At 43.5% G+C, this 20615-nt stretch overlaps 1 pseudogene; it reads left to right on the top strand.

Moving 5' to 3' along the window:
* Positions 1-460: 460 nt before the first annotated feature.
* LOC116536685 lies at positions 461-991 on the top strand (annotated as a pseudogene).
* Positions 992-20615: the final 19624 nt, after the last annotated feature.

The following is a 20615-nucleotide window of genomic DNA, read 5'->3' as shown; positions in this document are numbered from 1 at the left end:
TTCTTTGGAATACTACTGGATGGAATATTTAATACAGTATGTTGGGACAAGTGGATAGTGGCAAAGAAATAAATGAAAATGATTCAAATAGAGATTAAAAGCTTTATACAGCCAATGGGCATCAGGGAGCACCTCAAAAGTAGGTAACTTCCTGAGCCAAAGCAGAATTGGAGTCGTCATCAGTAGGGAGAAGAGGGGAGCACATGACTTTGGTCTTGTCCCAGGTTGCAGTTTTCTTTATCTGTAACCATTGCAAAGCTCGCAGTTAGAATGGGTGGAATAGGTTTGATTTTTCAGCTCTTTCTTGGGATGGTTGGTGCTAGGTGCAATCTTATGTTGACAGCTGTGTGTGTGCCCACGTATTTGTGTGTGTGAAAGAGAGAGACAACGAGAGTGAGAAAGACAGATAGACATAGAGACAAAGAGGTGAGGATTTAAGAAAGGGGGACAGGAGGCAGCCATCTTGCTCTTGTCATATGCTGGTGTTGGAGGACCCTCTTTGCTTCAGATTTACCAACAGCATGAATCAAGAAAAGTTAGCCAAACTTCAGGCTCAGATCTGGATAGTGGGTAAGGGTACAGCTCTCAGAAAGAAGAAGGTGGTATACAGAACAGCTACAGCTGATGACAAAAAGCTTCAGAGTTCTCTAAAAAAACTGGCTGTGAATAATACAGCTGGTATTGAAGAGGTGAACATGATTAAAGATGATGGGACAGTTATTCATTTCAACAATCCCGAAGCCCAAGCTTCCTTTTCTGCTTTGCAATTACTGGTCATGCAGAAGCCAAACCAATCACAGAAATGCTTCCTGGAATATTACGTCAGCTCGGTGCTGACAGCTTAACAAGCATTAGGAAGTTAGCTGAACAGTTCCCACGGCAAGTCTTGGACAGCAAAACACCAAAACCGGAAGACATTGATGATGAGGAGGATGATGCTCCAGATCTTGTAGAAAATTTTGATTAGGCATCAAAGAATGAAACTAACTAAAATTTTGGCTTTTGGAAGCTGGCATGGACTAGATTTAACAAATCGGCTCTGTGGTTCCAAAGTAACAGGTGAGAACGTCACCTGTTACTAGTTCAGTAATATATATATTTTGCATATTAATAAGAATGCTGTTTGTTCTGCATTTTCCCGTCATTTGATTTTGCATTTTACACTTCTGCCTAGGATATTTTTTTTTGGTCAAAGTATGAAGCATTGGTGCAGTTTGAGGGTGTTTTGGTTTTTGATTCCCGGTTTCTGTTTGTTTGTGATGTTTTTGGTGTATTTCAGGATAAGGGATGGATGCTGGGTAGATAACCAACAGTGTCACCACATATACACTTACTCCAAAGTGAAGTGCACAGGTAGAAATTGTATTAGAGTGAACTTTTAAAGTTCCTTTATAGTTTTGTAAGCAAACATGGGGGCCACAGAAGGCAAAACAGTACAGTGTTTGAGCATGAGCTCTGAGGTCAGATTGCAGTGGCTTGAACCCCAGAAACCTTGTGACTACAGCCAAGTTAAGATTCCTGAGACCAGGTATGGTGGCTCATGCCTGTAATCCCAGCACTTTGGGAGGCTGAGGTGGGTGGATCACGAGGTCAGGAGATCCAGATCACCCTGGCCAACATAGTGAAACCCCATCTCTACTAACAATACAAAAATTAGCTGGGTGTGGTGGCATGCACCTGTAGTCCCAGCTACTCAGGAGGCTGAGGCAGAAGAATCACTTGAATCCAGGAGACGGAGGTTGCAGTGAGCCAAGATCGCACTGCTGCACTCTAGCGTGGCGACAAAGCAAGACTCTGTCAAAAAAAAAAAAAAAAAAAAATTCTTGAACTTCACTTTCCTCCTATGTAAAATGGGGATAATGGCTGGGAATGGTGCAAAGGACATGAACAAACAATTCTCAGTGATGGAAATGCAAAAAGCTATTAAATATTTAAAATAATTTAGGCCAGGCATGACGGCTCATGCCTGTAATCCTGGCAGTTTGGGAGGCGGAGACAGGAGGATCGCTTGAGCCCAGGAGTGCAAGACCAGCCTGGGCAACATAATAACATCCCATCTCTACAAAAAATTTAAAAATTAGCTAGACGTGGTGGCATGTGCCCGTGGTCCCAGGTACTTGGGAGGCTGAGGTGGGAAGATCACTTGAGCCTGGGAAGTTGAGGCTGCAGTGAGCTGTGATCTCACCACTTCACTCCAGCCTGGGCAACAAGTAAGACCCTGTCTCAAAAATAAAATAAAATAAGGATGGCGCTGCTGATGATAGTATGGTGCTTTGATAGGATCGTTATGAGGATTAAAAGAAACAACGTATGCTAAAGCAGAGTACTGAGTAAGTGCTCAAAATCACTATGAAACAATTGACCAGGGATTAAAATGTTTTGTGTTATTAAATTTGATTAACAATTGCTCTTATTTTATTAGGATTTGACAGAATTTCTTGAGATGTTTTATACCAATTCAGCCTATTAGCCTCTGTTTTCCCCCTGGTAGGATTGACATGTGTTTATGAAAAAAATTTAACATTCCCTGGCCTGTAGTGGCTTTCGCCTGTAATCCCAGCCCTTTGGGAGGCCAAGGCAGGTGGATCACAAGGTCAGGAGTTCAAGACCAGCCTGACCAACATGGTGAAACCCTGTCTCCACTAAAAATACAAAAATTAGCTGGGCGTGGTGGCAATGCTCCTGTAATCCCAGCTACTCAGGAGGCTGAGGTAGGAGAATCGCTTGAACCCGGGAGGCGGAGGTTGCAGTGAGCCGAGATCATGCCGTTGCACTCCAGCCTGGGCAACAGAGCAATACTCCATCTCAAAAAAAAAAAAAATAATAATACATTCCCATCACTAGATTCCTATGGCAAGAACAAGAAGTTCACCTGACGAAGCATGGGCTGATCTACCTGCCCCCTCCACCTGAAAAAACCAAATCTATGATGATATTTATTTTATTTTATTTATTTCTTTTTGAGACAGAGTCTTGCTGTGTCACCCAGGATGGGGTACAGTGGCATGATCTTGGCTCACTGCAGCCTCTGCCTCCTGGGTTCAAGGGATTCTTGTACCCCAGCCTCCTGAGTAGCTGGGATTACAGGCATGCGCCACCACACCTGGCTAATCTTGTTGTTGTTTATATATTTTTAGTAGAGACAGCATTTCATCATGTTGTCCAGGCTGGTCTCGAACTCCTGACCTCAAGTGATCTTCACACCTTGATCCCAAAGTGCTGGGATTACAGGTGTGAGTCATTGTGCTGGCTTATAATGACATTTCCATGGTAACATTTATTAAAGACCTTCTCCAGTCAATGACAGACTGGACAGGGAAAATGTGGCACATATACACCATGGAATATTATGCAGCCATCAAAAACGATGAGTTTGTGTCCTTTGCAGGGACATGGATGAACCTGGAAACCATTATTCTCAGCAAACTGACACAAGAACAGAAAATCAAACACTGCATGTTCTCACTCATAGGCGGGTGTTGAACAATGAGAACACATGGACACAGGGAGGGGAACATCACACAGTGGGGTCTGTTGGGGGGAAATAGGGGAGGGACAGCGGGGGGTGGGAGTTGGGGAGAGATAGCATGGGGAGAAATGCCAGATATAGGTGATGGGGAGGAAGGCAGCAAATCACGCTGCCACGTGTGCACCTATGCAACAATCTTGCATGTTCTTCACATGTACCCCAAAACCTAAAATGCAATTAAAAAAAAAAGACCTTCTCCCTTTCTCACCTTTTCAGGGCAATATCTCTAAGTTGACTCCCCACTCATAATTTAGATATGACTCCAGAGTCTCAGTAAAGCTCTAAGACTTCAGGCAATGTAAGTTTTATGTAATTTTTTTCTTTTTTTTTTGAGACAGAGTCTTACTCCATCACCCAGGCTGGAGTGCAGTGGCGTGAACACAGCTCACTGCTGCCTCGAACTCCTGGGCTCAGGGGTTCCTCCCACCTCAGTCTCGTAAAAAGCTTGGACTACAGGTACACACCACTATGCCCAGCTAATTTTCTCATTTTTGGCAGTGGGGGTGGGGTCTCACTATGTTGCCTAGGCTGGTCTCAAACTCTTGGCTTCAAGGTATCCTTCCTCCTTGGCCTGCCAAAGAGCTGGGATTACAGGCATGACCACCATACCCAGCCTTTTTTCCCAACTCTTATACTGCCCTTAAAAATAATACACTGTTGGCCAGGTGTGGTGGCTCACACCTGTAATCCCAGCACTTTGGGAGGCCAAGGCAGGCGGATCACAAGGTCAAGAGATCAAGACCATCCTGGCCAACATGGTGAAACCCTATCTCTACTAAAAATACAAAAATTAGCTGGGTGTGGTGGCGCACAACTGTAGTCCCAGCTTCTGAGGAGGCTGAGGCAAGAGAATCACTTGAACCCAGGAGGCAGAGGTTGCAGTGAGCCAAGATTGCGCCCCTGCACTCCAGCCTGGCAACAGAGAGAGACTCCGTCTCTAAATAAACAAATAAATAAATAAAAATAATACACTGCCATGGCCTGGCGTGATGGCTCAGGCCTATAATCCTAGTACTTTGGGTGGCCAAGGAGGGTAGATTGCCTGAGCTCAGGAGTTTGAGAACAGCCTGGGCAATGTGGTGAAACCTCATCTCTACTAAAATACAAAAAAATTTAGCCAAGCATGGCAGCGTGCACCTGTAGTCCCAGCTACTCGGGAGGCTGAGACTGAAAAATCACTTGGACCCTGGAGGCGGAGGTTGCAATGAGCCGAGATTGCCCCACAGCACTCCAGCCTGGGCAACACAGTGAGACTCTGTCTACATGATAGTCATAATAATACACTGCCCTGTAAAAAATATTTTCAGGCCAGATGTGGTGGCTCACACCTGTAATCTAGCACTTTGGAAGGCCAAGGTAAGAGGATTGCTTGAGGCCAAGAGTTCAAGACCAGCCTGGGCAACAAACCAAGACTCCCATCTCCATAATTTATGTTTATTTATTTATTTTTTTTGAGACAGAGTCTCACTCTGTCAGCCAGGTTGGAGTGCAGTGGTGCAATTTTGGCTCACTGCAGCCTCTACCTCCTGAGTTCAAGCAATTCTCTTGCCTCAGCTTCCCGAGTAGCTGGGATTACAGGCATGCACCACCATGCCTGGCTAATTTTTGTGTTTTTAGTAGAGACGGGGTTTTGACATGTTGGCCAAGCTGGTCTTGAACTTCTTACTTCAGGTAAACGGCCTGCCTCTGCCTCCCAAAGTGCTGGGGATTACAGTTGTGAGCCACCGAGCTTGGCCAAAACCTTTTTTAAAAAATAAAATAAATAACAAACTATTTCCAGGCCGAGCACAGTGGCTCATGCCTGTAATCCCAGCACTTTGGGAGGCCAAGGCTGGTAGATCATGAGGTCAAGAGATGGAGACCATCCTGGCCAACATGGCGAAACCCCATCTCTACTAAAAATTGCAAAAATTAGCTGGGTGTGGTGGCATGCGCCTGTAGTCCCAGCTACTTGGGAGGCTGAGGCAGGAGAATCTTGTGAACCCGAGAGGCAAAGTTTGCAATCAGCCAAGATTGCACCACTGCACTCCAGCCTGGCAACAGAGCGAGACTCTGTCTCCAAAACAAACAAATACAAACAAACAAACAAAAGACCAGACTAGGTGGCTCACGCCTGCAATCCTAGCACTTTGGGAGGCTGAGGCGGGCGGATCACCTGAGGTCAGGAGTTCGAGACCAGCCTGCCCCCAACATGGTGAAACCCCGTCTCTACTAAAAATACAAAAAGTTAGCTGGGCATGGTGGCGGGCGCCTGTAATCCCAGCTACTCAGGAGGCTGAGGCAGGAGAATCGCTTGAACCTGGGAGGCCAAGGCTGCAGTAAGTGAGACCCTGTTTCAAAAAAAAAAAAAAAAAAAAACTTTTCTGGTTTTGAAATATTTTCAAAAAATTTTTGAAATATTTTACCAGTTTCAAAGAAAAGTTGGTATTTAGCATTTTCGGTATTATCCACAATTCAACTTATTTGAATGTAATATAATTGCTTTTAGGTAGTTAATGAGAACTGATATACATTTGACTCTTTTGTCCTTTCGCAAATTGCAGTGCCCAAATACAGAAAATTTTCTTTATGTTTGGGCAAGTCTGGTGAGACGATCTGTGACCTGCACACAGATTTGCTGAAGGACTTTTCTTTTTAAAATAGAACAGTGTGAAAATATTGTAAAGAAAAAAAAATTTTAAGTAGATGAAAGTCTTATCCCATGATGGTTGATGGGATGGGAAAGACTAACACCCTTTGCAGGTCTCTTGAATAGGAAACGATACCCATAGCGGCGTTGATTGATACAGCCAGCAGGTGGCAGCAGGGGGCCGTGCCAGAAGAATTTACTAACTTGGAAAGGCCCTAGATAAACCGCTACCTGGGCCTTTGGGCTTAGGAGACAGCGTCTGTGGGTGGTTGGAAGAGGGTATGGTGCGTTTTCCAGCAGAAAAAGAAACAGTGATAGGGTCTTCCGGAAACCCAGGATTAGCATTTGATGTCTAAAATGAAGGACCCAAGCCAGATGCTGTGGCTCACAGGTGAAATCCCAGCATATTGGGAGGCCAAGGTGGGTGGATGGCTTGAGCCCAGGAGTTCGAGGCCAGCCCGAGCAACCTGGTGAAATCCTGTCTCTACTAAAAATACAAAAATTAGCCGGGCGTGGTGGCACATGCCTGTAATCCCAGCTACTCGGGAGGCTGAGGCAGGAGAGTCACTTGAACCTGGGAGGCAGAGGTTGCAGTGAGCTGAGATCATGCCACTGCACTTCAGCTTAGGCGACAAGAGCAAACTGTCAAGAAAGAAAGAGAGAGAGAAAAGAAAAAGAAAAAGGAAGGCAATTCTGAAACATGCTGCAACATGTATGAACCTTGAGGACATTATGGTAAGTGAAATCAGCCAGTCACAAAAAGATAAATAGTATATGATCCCACTTATACAATGTACCTAGAGTAGTCAAATTCTTAGAGACAGAAAGTAGAAGGTGGTTGCCAAAAGCTGAGGGGAAGGAAAAATGGAGAGTTGGTGTTAAATGGATATACAGTTTTAGGGTTTTTGTTGTTGTTGTTCGTTTTTTAGATGGAATCTTGCTCTTGCTCTTGTCGCCCAGGCTGGAGTGCAGTGGCACGATCTCGGCTCACTGCAACCTCCGACTCCTGGGTTCAAGCAGTTCTGCTTCAGCCTCTCTAGCAGCTGATATTACAGGCATCTGCCATCACGCGCAGCCAATTTTTATCTTTTTGATAGAGACAGGGATTCACCACATTGGCCAGGCTGGTCTCAAACTCCTGACCTCAGGTGATCCACCTGCCTTGGCCTTCCAAAGTGCTGGGATTGCAGGTGTGAGCCACCACACCCAGCCCTACAGTTTAGTTTTGCAGGATAAAAATGTTCTGTAGATTGGATGCACAACAATGTGAATCTACTTAACGCTACTGAAATACACATTTATAATAGAAACGATTAGCAAATTTTGGTAGGTGTGATGGCTCAGGACCGTAATCCCAACACTTTGGGAGGCTGAGGCAAAAGGATCACTTGAGCTCAGGAGGTCAAGACCACCCAGGACAACATTGTGAGACCTTGTCCCCAAAAATATATTTTTTTAATTAGCCGGGTATCGTGGTGTGTGCCTGTGGTCCCAGCTACTCAGGAGGCTGAGTCAGGAGGATACCTTGAGTCCAGGAGATCAAGGCTACTGTGAGTCATGATCACGTCACTGCGCTACTCCAGCCTGGGTGACAGAGTGAGACCTTATCTCAAAAACGGAGATCTTGTCTCAAAAAAGAAAAAAAGCTAAATTTTATGTTAGGTGTGTTTTACCATAATAATAATAATAAAAAGCTCTCTACGGCTGGGCGCGGTGACTCACGCCTGTAATCCAAGCACTTAGGGAAGCCGAGATGGGCAGATCATAAGGTCAGGAGATCGAGACCATCCTGGCCAACATGGTGAAACGTCTCTACAAAAAAGAAAAAAACAATTATTCAAAAAAAATAGAAAAAAATATTAAATAGTAATAATAATTAAAAAAAGCTCTCCAGCCTGGGCAATATGGTGAAACCGCATCTCTACTATACTAAAAATACTGAAAATTAGCTGGGCATGGTGGCGCACACCTGTAATCCCAGCTACTCAAAAGGCTGAGCAAGGAGAATCACTTGAACCCAAGAGGCAGAGGTTGCAGTGAACCAAGACCACCACTGCACTCCAGCCTGGGTGACAGAGCGAAACCCTATCTCAGAAAAAAAAAAAAAAAAAAAAAAAAAGCTCTAAGAACACAAGAATAAGATTTCATTCCAGGCAATGTGGTAGAACAGGATGCAACATCAAATTAGTATAAATAATAATAATACCTCACATTTAAATGGCCCTTTACAATTTACACAGTGCTATTGTGAAAATATTTTAACTTGTTAAGTTCTCCTAGCAACTAGGATGGCGTGGGGTGGGTCTCTGTGTTCAAAGTAAGTGCGTAGTCTATAGGAAGGGTGAGTAGGAAAGTGGAGGATGAGTGGACTAACAAGGCATAGAGAGACAAATGCTAGAACTGCTGAGTAGATACAGAAGAAATGGGATAGAAAAACAGCCAGCCAGCTCATGATCTACCTGATTCCTCTGTTTTTCCTTGGATGTGATAGGTGGTCACCATGCTCTTGTGTATTCAAATGTTTCCTACTGTTTCTAGGCCCCATTTTTCATAAGCTCTATTCCAAAAAGCAGTACTGCTTCCTAGTCAAAGGTGCCCGTGTTCCAAGTTTGGCCCTGCCCCTTCCTGATCACGTGATCTCGGGCAGGTTACTATCTCTCGGCTTTAGTTCTCTATGTGGTAATAATAGTACTTGCCACCTCTAAGCCTTCAAAACATATTTTCTCTCTTTCATTTTCTCAGCCCTGTAACCTCGGGAACAAATGCTGCCCACTGACTGAAGGCACAGAGAATACCTCCTTAAAGTTTTTCTTCTTTCAACTTGTCCTATCATAGTATTCTCGGGAAGATCCCCCAATGCTATTAAGTAGGAAGAGAAATTGTTTGCAATATGTAGGTTTCATGTTAAGTAAAGCTTGTTGACTTCAAGGGTTTAGAAGAAAACAGTTCGGCTGGAGTGCAGACTGTTCCACAACATTTTTCAGAGGTGAGAGGGTTGTTTCTGAAGTGATCTCCAACAATTTCTCTAAAGTATCTGATTAGAATAACTAGGGAGACATTACAGGTAATAAGGTCGATATTATCCTTAATCCAGCCCCTAGAATTTAAACCATATTGAGCACCAGGAAAATTTCGCTCTGCAATTTCCCGAGGCATTTTACTTGTTACGTTGGGTACGTTGTGACCTGTTGAAGATGGTGGTTTTCCATTTCTTCCATTTAATGAGTCTTTACATTCTAATGAAAACCTAAAGTGGAATTCTTCACTTCTCCTCTTTGTTAATGATATAAATGATCTTCGCTGCTGTGAAGATAAAAGGACTTCCTTCGTTTGGATTGTTCAAACACTGATACGCACTGCCCATGTGGAGGTGTCTGGAAACATTATCTAAATGAGATTATTTTATATAGAGAGAAAATTCTTAACTTTAAAAGCTATTTAACTAAGATGGCTTGATATATTTTATGACTAACACAACTGGGCCAACCTGTACCTTATGTTTGGTCAATGCAAAATGAAACAAAAACCTAGTGCCAACCAGATTAAGTTGCAAAACATGCACACAATATTTTGGATCAGGAACTAAACTTGTGTGGTTAATGACTAATTTCCTACCTCCTCTGAAGTATCTACATGCTTGGATTTTTCAGAATGGCTGGGCTTTGTTTGTCACAAACGTGCCTCTTGAAGCAAAGCGCACGGTAGACCTCCAACAACGAGGCTTTTAATCTAGAAATTCTACTTTTTAATCCTTCAAAAGGAAGAATTTCTTTGAGTCATTTCCAGGTCCCTGCAGAGCCAAAAGATACACAGAGCATATTCTGGAAACATGCACAGACTGTCCGGAGCATTTCTCATTTCTCATAGTAAGCTTTGTATCCTGCGAGTTCTGGCTACCTAATTGCTTGATAATAAATTACCCCAAAACTTAGAGGCTTACAATAACCATCTTATTATGCCCACTAATTTTGTGGGTCAGGAATTCATACAGAGCACAGTGGGAGTCCATTGTCTCTACTCTGTGATGTCGAGGGCCTCAGCTGGGAAGACTTGATGACTGGGGCAACTCAACGGCTGGGGCTGGAACCATAAGGAAGTATTGCCATTTGCACGTCCGGATGTTGGTTGGGACCTCAGCTGAGGGTGTTGACTAGAACTCCTCTATGTGACCTTTCCATGTGGCCTGGACTGTCCCACAGCATGGTGGGCCTCAGGATAATCCAACTTTTTACATGGTGAATTAGGGACTCAAAAGTCAAAGTCCCAGGGAAGAAGGCAGTCCTCCTTTTGTGGCCTAGCTTTGGAAGTCATGAGGCATCACTTCTGCCTCTTTCTAGTGGCCACAAACCAGTCACAGCCTTGTCCCAGTTCAAAGAAAGGGTGCATAAGCCACACTTCTCAATGGAAGAAGAATCAAATAATTTGTGAATATGTTTTTATTTATTTATTTTGAGATAGTCTCACTCTGTGGCCCAGGCTGGAGGGCAGTGGTACAACCTCAGTTCACTGCAACCTCCACTTCCTGGGTTCAAGTGATTCTCCTGCCTCAGCCTCCCAAGTAGCTGGGACTACAGGTGTCCACCACCATGCCTGGCTAATATTTGTATTTTTAGTAGGGACGGGGTTTCACTGTGTTAGCCAGGCTTTTCTCGAACTCCTGGCCTCAAGTGATCCGCCTGCCTCGGCCTTCCAAAGTGCTGGGATTACAGGTGTAAGCCATTGCACTCAGCCTCTGGACATGTTTTTAAGTTGCCACAACATGTTAAGCTCTATGTGTTTATATCTGCAAAGTTATGTCACGATTCCCAAACAATACACCAGACTGGACAAAAATAATGGAAAAAAGAACTCCAATCTCAGAGATGACTGAAAGAAACACTGTAGAATTGCTGTCAGAGACTGAGCCTGGGGCCCTGCATTTAAGATTGATTCAGGAGGGCCAGGCATGGTGGCTCACATCTGTAATCCCAGCACTTTGGGAGGCTGAGGCAGGCGGATAGCCTGAGCTCAGGAGTTTGAGACCAGCCTGGCCAATGTGGTGAAACCCTGTCTCTACTAAAAAGACAAAAATTAGCTGGGTGTGGTGATGGGCGCCTGTAATCCCAGCTACTCAGGAGGCTGAGGCAGGAGAATCACTTGAACTCAGGAGGCTGAGGCTGCAGTGAGCTGAGGTCACACCACTGCACTCCAGCCAGGGTGACAGAGCGAGACTCTGGCTCAAAAAACAAAACAAAACAAAAGAAAGATTGATTCAGGCAAACCTACAGGAGCAGAAGCTTGACCGTTTTAAAGGAACATGAGGTCTCCAAATCGCTGTCTGTGGTTAACACTGTCGTCCACCTCTCAGGTCTCCTACCAAGGAGAAACTTGTCCTAGTTGCTAGGACAGCTGTAGGTAGGCAGCCTTCAGCTCTTGGCCCTTTCAGAGATTGCCTGAGTTGCAGAGCCGCCCTGTCCAAGGTGATGACAGGCCTCCTGGTGTCTCATATCCAGTGACTGATGATGTGGGAATATAAGGCCTGGCCGTTTTGGCCCAGCCTTAGACAAGTCTAAGGGGTCATTTTATCTCTATCGTTTCTCACGAGGCTAGTTGAGACTGTTGGGCCTATTTTGCAGCTTGACTTTTCTATCTGCCCTGCTCTCCATCCTTCCCTTTCCACTGCGGGTGTTGTCTGTAAAGACACTCTTTTTGTTTGTTTGGTTTTGAGACAGAGTTTTGCTCTTGTTGCCCAGGCTGGAGTGCAATGGTGCGATTTCACCTCACCGCAACCTCCACCACCCGGGTTCAAGTGAGTCTCCTGCCTCAGCCTCCTGAGTAGCTGGGATTACAGGCATGCGCCACCACGCCCGGCAAATTTTGTATTTTTAGTAGAGACAGGGTTTCACTGTGTTGGTCAGGCTGGTCTCCAACTCCCGACCTCAGGTGATCCATCCTCCTTGGCCTCCCAAAGTGTTGGAATTACAGGCATGAGTCACCGTGCACACTTTAATAAATAAATAAAGACACTCTTTAATAAATATCTTGCGTGGTAAGCTTCATATCAGTGTCTGCTTCTTAGGGACCTCAAGTACGACATTATCTGGACTCCTGAGTTTTCCCTCCATGTTCTCTCCTATCAACTTTGTCCTTGACTGGGCCCAGTGTCTTGAACGCTCATACATTTCCTGTCTAGTCAGGGTGTCTCTCTGTGTAAGCCTAAGGTTTGACACAGCTTTACTCTCCATTCAGCTTTTATTTCATGGCTTGATCTTAGAGTCCTATCTGATCATCCAACCCATAACATGGCTTTGGTAGATAGTTTGGGTCCTCAGTTTGGAACACGGTGCCCACCAACATTAAGTACTTATAGAAGACCAGGTCAGTAGTTTAGGATAAGTTGACATGGAATAAAAATAGCCATAGTGTTTTAGACACTTTACTTATTTTATTTTATTGAGGCCTGGTCTTACTCTCATTGTCCAGGTTAGAGTGCAGTGGCATGATCACGGCTCACTGCAGCCTTGGCCTCATGGCTCAGGTGATCTTTCCACCTCAACTTCTCGAGTAGCTGGGAGTACAGGCACCTGCCACTACACTCAGCTAATTTTTTGTATTTTTATTAGAGATGGGGTTTCACTATGTTGCCCAGGCTGGTCTTGAACCCTGACCTCAAGTGATCCACCCATCTCGGCCTCCCAAAGTGTTGAGGTTACAGGCATGAACCACTGTGCCCAGCCTGTTCTAGACACTTTCGGAATCACCTAGCCATAGGATTGAGGAAAGTCAAGAAGTTGGTTCAAATGGATTGACAGAACATATAAATGGTGACTGATCTAAAGCATATGAAAAGAAGCTAGCGTGGTCAGATACACAGCTAGAAATCAGTAAATATTTTCCCATGACAGAGGAAGGTTTTTGACTCCAGATTCCCTGAAAGGACCTCCGTAGTGAAAACACAGCTGTAAATAACAAGTCTGAGTGAGGTAAGGTCACATTGAGCTTTTGGAAGCTCAGCAATTGGATGACAGAGAACAGTTCAGACCCTTAGGCATTAGCACAGCCCTTATATCCCACCCATGGCTCAACTAAACCAACCTAGCCTGGGCCAGATGCTTTTGGAGCTTAGAGCTGTGAGATTGCAATGCAAATCAGTGGTTCAGACAGCTCTGTGTGTCTTAGACCAGTCCTACAGCTAATCCTGAAGGGATGTGCTGAGAGAGCCACGATGATATCAAGGTGATATGCAAGAATGAAGACTGAGGTCACAATGCACTGGGGCTGGGGAGGGTGCCAAAGATTAGAGTCTCGCACCATGGTTTTAGTAGATTGGTTGCATTAACGGTCCCAATTATTCACTCCTGCCTGTGTCTATATCCTTTGACATGTAACTTTGAAACTCCTTTGGCTGAAGAGACAGAGTATATTTCTGTGCCCCTTGATTTTGAGGTTAGCCATGTGACCTTCTTTGGACAATGGGATGTTAGCAGATGTGATGCATGCAGAGGTGTTTTTTGGTTTTTGGTTTTTGGCATTTTTTTTTTTTTTTTTTTTTTTTTTTGAGTCAGAGTCTTGCTCTGTCACCCAGGCTGGAGTGCCATGGTATGATCTCAGCTCACTGCAACCTCTGCCTCCCGGGTTCAAGTGGTTCTCCTGTCTCAGCCTCCCGAGTAGCTGGGATTACAAGTGGGTACCACCGTGCCCAGCTAATTTTTGTATTTTTAGTAGAAATGGGGTTTCATCATGTTGGCCAGGCTGGTCTCGAACTCCTGACCTCAGGTGATCTCTCAACCTTGTCCTCCCAAAGTGCTCGGATAACAGGTGTGAGCCACCGTGCCCGGCCATGCAGAGGTTTTTAAAAGCACTTATAGGCATCTACTTCTGCTCTTGCTCTTCTACCCTCACCGTGAGAACATGCTCAGACTAGCCTTCCAGATGAAATATACGTGGTACAGTCAAGTCACCATAGTAGCAGCCAACACTATCTGAGATGAGTTGATAGCTACCCAACCCTGAGACCGTAGAGTGATCCTGGTGAAGACCAGAGATATCTCCCCATCCGAGTTTAGTCTAAATTGTTGAGCCACAAATTTGTGAGCTACATACATGCTTATGATTATAAGCCACTGAATTTTTGTGTAATTTGTTATGCAGCAATATTACAGAAATAGATAACGGTCAAGACTGAGTATATTCTGAGGATGTGCACAGAGATGAAGACTAAGTAAGCAAAAGCAGAGGTAAGTGTCAGAGTAATATTCATGGGGTATGCAGGGTAAAGCATGCTTCCCTAGAGGGAAGCGAATGGTTTGGCAGAGGCTGCCCTCTGTCCACACTCCATCTCCATTGCTATCCTCTCCACCACTGTTTTTCAATAGTTATCCAGCGTACATATTCTGTATGTGTTTTCTTAGATTTATACCTAAGTATTTCATTTTTGAAGATATTATAAATGATATCATCTATTTCCAACAATATTGTATAAACTTCTATTTGTAATTGTTTTACTAGTATATAAAAAATAGAATTGATCTCTGTATGTTGGTCCTGTATTCAGTGACCTTGTTAAACTCATTAATTTCATGTCATTTTGTGGATTCTTTGGGATTTTCTATGTAGATAAACATCATGTTGTCTATATATAGGGAAAATTATCTTCTTTTCTTTCTAATCTGTGTCCTTTTTTGTGTGCCTATTATAACTGCCAGGACTTCCAGTACTGTCCCTCTTTGTAGACAACATGACAGATAGTATATAATGATCATGTGGCATTTATTTTGGGAATGCAAGACTGGTTCAGTACTCAAAATCAATCAACCAGGCCGGGCACGGTGGCTCATGCCTGTAATCCTAGCACTTTGGGAGGCCCAGGTGGGTGGATCACCTAAGGTCAGGAGTTCAAGACCAGCCTGGCCAACATGGTGAAACCCCATCTCTACAAAAATACAAAAATTAGCCAGGCATGATGGCAGGTGCCTGTAATCCCAGCTACTCAGGAGGCTGAGGCACAAGAATTGCTTGAACCCAGGAGGTGGAGGTTGCAGTGAACCAAGATCATGCCACTGCACTCCAGCCTGGGCGACAGAGCAAGACTCTGTCTCAAAACAAAACAAAACAAAACCTCACCACTGGTTTTTCAGTGATACTTTGAATTCTGGTCTTTTCCCTAATGTGCCTACTCTCATTTACTTTAGGTAACTAACTACTCCATGCATTCTGTCCAGATTTTATAGCTGGATTCAGTGGAAGAGGTGGGATAGAATATGCTTTCTCCTGATCTTATCTCCAACTGAAACCTAGCGTTGTTCAATCAAATTGAAGCAACACATGCATGCTAACACAGCAGTTCTGCTTCTAGGTATTTTTCCAACAGAAAAACAAGTGTATGTGTATTATAATCCATGTACCAAAATGTTCATAGTAGCACTAATGCTCATTGACAGTAAAATGCATAAAAATTGTGGTATAGTCACATAATGGAATATTACATAGCAATAAATGAATGATTTCTGTACATAACATGAATAAATCTCACATATCATTGATCATTTAAAAAGCAAGCCACAGAATAATATATACAAAATGGTTCCACTTATATAAAGTTTATCCGGGCTCATGCCTATAATCTCAGTACTTTGGGAGGCTGAGGCAGGCAGATCACTTGGGCACAGGAGTTTCAAAACTGCAGTGAACTATGATCAAGCCACTGCACTCCAGCCTGGAGAGTAGAGCAAGACCTTGTCTCCAAATAAATAAATATACAAAGATTTTTTTTAAAAAGCACATAAATTTTAAGTATGTATTCTTAGATGGTAAAACCACAAAGAACAGCAAGAAATGATCAGCATAAAATGAGGGTAGTGAGGACCGCTGAGAGGATGGAAGGGAAGAAAGTAGAAATACATGGCAGGGGTGGCTTCTGAAGGGGGACTGTAATGTCCTGTTTCCTGACCTGAGCAGTGGTTACACAGACATTAACTTAAAAATTTTTTAATAGACTTTACTTTTTAGAGTAGTTTTAGGTTCACAGCAAAATTTTTAAATATATATACATACATATATATATATGATAGAGATGAGGTCTCACTATGTTGCCCAGGCTGGTCTCAAGCTCCTGCGGTCAAGTGATCCTCCCACCTTGGCTTCCCAAAATGCTGGCATCACAGGCATGAGCCACCATGCCCAGCCTCACAGCAAAATCAAGTGGAAATACAGAGTTCCCATATACTCCCTACTTCCACCCCACTCCAACAGCTCCCACTATCAACCTCCCCTACCAGAGTGGTACATTTGAACTTCCATTGACACATCATCATCATCCAAAGTCCACAGAGTACATTAGAGTTCACTCTTGGTATTATACATTGAATGGGTTTGGAAAAGGGTATAACAACATGTATCCACCATTGCAGTATCTTATAGAGTAGTTTCACTGCCCTAAAAATCCTCTGTGCTCCATCTGTTCATCCCTCCCTCTCTCCTAACCCATAGTTTTACCTTTTCCAGAGTGTCATATAGTTGGAATCATATAGCATGTAGCCTTTTCAGATTGGCTTCTTTCACTTAGTAATATACATTTCAGATTCCTTGTTTTTTGGTGGCTTGATAGCTCCATTTTCTTTATTGCAGAATAATATTCTGTTCCTTGGATGTACCATAGTTTATTTATCCATTTACCTACTGAAGGGCATCTGGGTTGTTTCCAAGTTTTGACACTTATGAATAAAGCTGCTATAAACGTCTATGAGCAGGTTTTTGTGTGGATACAGATGTCTACTTTCTATCCATTTGGCAAAATGTGCCTATAATTTGTATTTGTGTGTACTTCACAAGGAAGTGTCTTTATATCATATTTTTTGTTGTTTTGTTAAAACGTTTAAACAACTTTTTAAAATTAATAGATAAAATTATATGTATTTATCATGTACACTGTGATGTTTCAGAGTGTATATACATTGTGGAATGACCAAATCTAGCTAATTAAAACATGTGTTACCGGCCAGGCATGGTGGCTCACACCTGTAATCCCAGCACTTTGGGAGGCCAAGGTGGGAGGATCATGAGGTCAAGAGATCGAGACTATCCTGGCCAACATGATGGAACCCTGTCCCTACTAAAAATACAAAAATTAGCCAGGTGTGGTGGTGGATGCTTGTATTCCCAGCTACCCAGGAGGCTGAGGCAGGAGAATCGCTTGAACCCAGGAGGTGGAGGTTGCAGTGAACCAAGATGGTGCCATTGCACTCCAGCCTGGTGACAGAGTGAGACTCTGTTTCAAAAAAAAAAGTTTAAAAAAGCCATGTATTACCTCACATAATTATCATTTTTACGGTGACAACACTTAACAACAACTCTCTTAGCAATTTTCAAGAACATAATATTCTTATTAACTATAATCACCATGCTGTGCAATAGATCTCTTGAACTTGTAACTAAATGGAAATGTTTTAAAATGAACAAATACATGAAAAGCATACTGCTTGGCATATATTGAAGCTTAATAACGCTACTTGTTATGATTAAGTGATTTATATTCATCTCCTTCAAAAAACGAAATTGGGTACCATCTATTTTTTTCTTTTTTGAGACAGCATCTCATTTGGTTGCCCAGCATGGAGTGCAGTGGCACGATCATGGATCACTGCAGCCTGGACCTCCTGGGCTCAAAGCCTCCTGAGTAGCTGGGACCACAGGCTTGCGCCACCACACCCAGCTCATTTTTTTATATAGAAGGGATTTTGCCATGTTGCCCAGGCTGGTCTCAAACCCCTGGGCTCAAGTAAGTTGCTTGCCTTGGCTTCCCAACATGCTGGGATTGCAGGGGTGAGTCACCACGACTGGCCATCTATTTTTAATTAATTAATTTTTTTTAGAGATGAGCTCTCGCTCTGTTGCCCAGGCTGGAGTGCAGTGGTGCAGTCATAGCTCCCTGCAGCCTTAGAATCCTAGGCTGCAGTTAGCGATTGCAGAAGCAATTCTCCCACCTCAGCCTCCCAAAGGGCTGGGATTACAGACATGCACCACTGTGCCCAGACCTAAGGGAAGGATACCATTTAAATTAAGGGGCCAGACCAAAGCCAAACATGGCAAATATAGGATTTTTTACAATACATTTCTGTTAACAATATAGTTCTACTTTTTATAAAGATGGATTATGGCACAAAGGCCTTTTTCTGCCTTATCAGGTATTTCCATAAATGCACTTTCCTTTACATGGGTTCCTAGGCTTTGCTTAAGGTGTTAAAGGTGCTCACATTTTAAAGTAACCAGCAAGCTTTTTTTTATTTTTATTTTTGAGATGGAGTCTCACTCTGTCGCCCAGGCTGGAGTGCAGTGGTGTGATCTCGGCTCACTGCAGCCTCTGCCTCCTGGGTTCAAATGATTCTCCTGCCTCAGCCTCCCAAGTAGCTGGGATTACAGGTGCATGCCACCATGCCTGGGTAATTTTGTGTATTTTTAGTAGAGACGAGGTTTCACTGTGTTATGCAGGATGGTCTCGATCTCCTGACCTGGTGATCCGCCTGCCTGGGCCTCCCAAAGTGGTGGGATTACAGGTGTGAGCCACCGTGCCCAGCCAGTAACCAGCAAGCTTTATAAGTTTTATCTCAATCACTACTTTTAGATCACCAATAAGACTATTCAGACACTTAGTTGACTCCTGTGGGCCAGGCCTGGAATTACCTTTCTCCTCCAGGCCTGTTCCCCTAATGAGTTTGAGACTGTGTGAGTGTATGTGTATTGGGGCTGTGAGGAGACAGCTCAGAGGAATAACAGGCATTGGAGACTTGGAAGGGTGGGGCGTGAGAGGCGGGTGAGGGATGAGAAATTAGTGGGTGCATGTACACTATTCAGGTGATGGCTACACTAAGTGCTCAGGTGAACCACTGCACAGTATATTCATGTAACAAAACTGCACTTATACCCCCTAACTCTATATGTATTTTTTTTTAATTTTAATAATAAAAAAGAAATGAAGACCTGCTCATCTTGGGTTTGGCTGCAGCTGTTGCATGCGGACATCTCCAACCCTGTCCAGTGCTACTCCACGGTGCTCTAGCCTTTCCTCCAGTCCCCTGTATGCTGCAGTCCCCATCAGCCCTGTGGGAAGTAGAAAAGTTCGTTTTGAAAGTTTCCTTTCTTGTTAAAGAATAAGTGTGCTAATAACTCTTTGTTAAGCCCTCTCCTATATAGTTGTTAAACATGCCATGCTTACTGGCACGTAGTACATTCTATGTCCTTGTACTTTAACCAAGATATCTATGCTGGACGTGCTCACAGGCATGTCCCAGCTCTCCATTGCTTTTACCTGTTTAGAAAAGTTTTAAGTTTTTAGCCAATCGGGTTTTAGTTTAGATTGTGAGGTCTGGCTCCAGCCAACTGGAGGTCAGACACAGCAGTAAGGACGACCCCAAATGTGTAAGGGGTAAATATGTCTGTTTGCCTTTGTTCATTGTTCTCTCATGGTAAGGTGGCTAGCAAGGGTACCCTTCCTGCAATTCAGGAAGCAAAAATTGTGTTGCTGAAAAATCCTTTGTCTCAGTGCTGAGGATCTATTTCCAACAAGCCTCACCCCCATGCTGATGACCACTCTCAAGGCCAAGGATAAATGACATCTTGTGAGGGGTGTTCCTTCACTATGGTCCTGCTATGTGCTCCGGTAATGTCTTATTTACCCAAGTAAATGAACTTTCTGGGGTAGGAACTGCTGTACATAAGGGAATTGTCCATAGAACCCAAGTTACTCCTTTTAATGCCGAATGTTTTTCTTTAAAATTTAACCCTTTTAATGGAAAAATTCTTGAACTATCTATATTGTAAAATTATCGCCTTCTTTTAAGATGGATAATAAATATAATTTAGCCCTTCTTTGGTATGCCATAGTTCCGCGGATACCAAGATATGTGGGACAATTTGCCCTATGCCCACCCTAGTATGCTTTATACTAGTTCTAACAGCTATGGTTTTAAAATCACATTTGTTTTCCCCCTTATATAAAAGTATTATGGGTCAGGCATGGTGGCTCATGCTTGTAATCCGAGCACTTTTGGAGGCCGAGGTGGGCAGATCGTTTGAGCTCAGGAGTTTGAGACCAGCCTGAACAAGATGACAAAACCCCCATCTCTACAAAAACAAACACACAAACAAAAATTTTAGCCAGGCGTGGTGGCATGCACCTGTAGTTCCGGCTGCTTGCGGGGGTTGAGGCGAGAAGGTCGCTTGAGCCCAGGAGGTCGAGGCTGTAATAAGCCACGTTCCTGCCACTGCATTCCAGCCTGGGTGACAAAGTAAGACCCTGTATCAAAAAAAAAAAAAAAAAGGTATTATGTTCTTATTATAGGAAATTTGGAAAAATCATAAAAAGGGTGAAGGAAAATTACTCTTTTAGGCCTAGAAACATTTTGGTGCATTTTCTTCAAGTCTTTTAAAAGCCTTATGTGAGCCTGCTTTTTCTGTATAGCTTTTTTATTCAATTTAGTTGCA

This window comes from Sapajus apella, unplaced genomic scaffold, assembly GCF_009761245.1.
Source record: "Sapajus apella isolate SASKATOON/1434 unplaced genomic scaffold, GSC_monkey_1.0 scaffold103, whole genome shotgun sequence".
Lineage (NCBI taxonomy): Eukaryota > Metazoa > Chordata > Mammalia > Primates > Cebidae > Sapajus > Sapajus apella.
This window is presented reverse-complemented; position numbering and strand designations above follow the sequence as displayed.